The following is a 1414-nucleotide window of genomic DNA, read 5'->3' on the forward strand; positions in this document are numbered from 1 at the left end:
CCACCTCTTCCGTAGGAGAGTCGTCTTCTTTCTCGGTTACTTGTGCTGCTTCTCGTTTCTCGTGTAACTTTATTATTTCCCTACGGATTTTCTTGTACATACTCTCTATACAGTTCTGTGTCTTGTGTCTTCCCTCGGCTATATGGTCACTCCACTTAGTCAGGACTTTCATTTCTTCCGGATCTTTATCCGGATAATCTTGTTCCCTTATTAAACAATTAATTAGAAATTTTAAAAGCATGAGCTGGATCTCGACTTTTCTTTGAATCATGGCGTCGCGAACACTTTCTGGATCTGCTCCTGTACGGATGAAACGATATATTCTGTCTAGATATTCTTTCATATTGGGCAGGGTGTCCAAATAGTCGGTCACCCGTCTTACACGCAATGAATATATAACCATATTACCATCGCCTGAAACTGGATCATAACGGCATTCGGTAAGTGCTCGCTTGATATCTGCAAATGTCTGGATTTTTGGCGAACGCTGTAACGCTCGTTCATGTAGCTCAAGTATCGTCATACGTCTGTGTTGAGGCGGGGTTCCAGGAGGACTTCCCCCCCCCGGCTCCTAAACTAGAATCGTCGGTGTGTACTGTGCGTGCTGGTAGAGTGACTGATGTAGCGGGTACATGTACTGTAGGCTGGACCGGGGGTACCGTAACAGATGTTGTAACGGGTGCCCCGGTGGCTGGAGGGACAGGAATTACATTATTTGCGGGATCAGGCGGGACAGGATTTGCATATGCTGGGACTGTATCGTCCAAATAGGACGAGAGAAAAATATCAGCTGCGGTCGGTTTGTGACGTAGCTTAATCGGAACTAATGGCGGCGGAAAATTACATGGTGCTTCCGGGGTTGCTTTTGGCATGCCCTCGGCAAGAAGAGGATACATGCCCCTTATAAGAGCATTTCTCTGTCTGTCTGACTGTTCTGCTCTAACTCGTTCACCTTCTTCTAGAAGTTCCCTTTCTTGGGCTCTCTCTGAGGATTCCCTACTTAATTCTGTTTTTCTGATTTCTTTTTCGGTTCTTTTGTGAGATTCTTTGCGCCATAACTCGATGGCATCTTTCTGGGACTGTCTGGATTTCTTTTTCCATAATGCTTCTTCTACTCGCATGATGCACTCGGCATCCCATGTACCTGATACGGGCCATCTATATTTCTCTTCTAATTCCTTGGTGTAATCCACCCATAAGTCTAGATATAATATGGCACTTAAGCCATGCTTATGATACATAAAATGACCTGGACTGTCCCTAGGCGGGACAGGGACTGCTTCCTCGAGCAATCCTTTTCTGCTTTTTAACTGACGTAACTTCGAGAACAGAGGCATTCTAAAGGCTGGAATCTAAACACAATACCATACACAATAAACACAATAATGACTGGAAAAACAAATCACTCATACCA

This window comes from Lissotriton helveticus, chromosome 3_1, assembly GCF_964261635.1.
Source record: "Lissotriton helveticus chromosome 3_1, aLisHel1.1, whole genome shotgun sequence".
Classification (NCBI taxonomy): domain Eukaryota; kingdom Metazoa; phylum Chordata; class Amphibia; order Caudata; family Salamandridae; genus Lissotriton; species Lissotriton helveticus.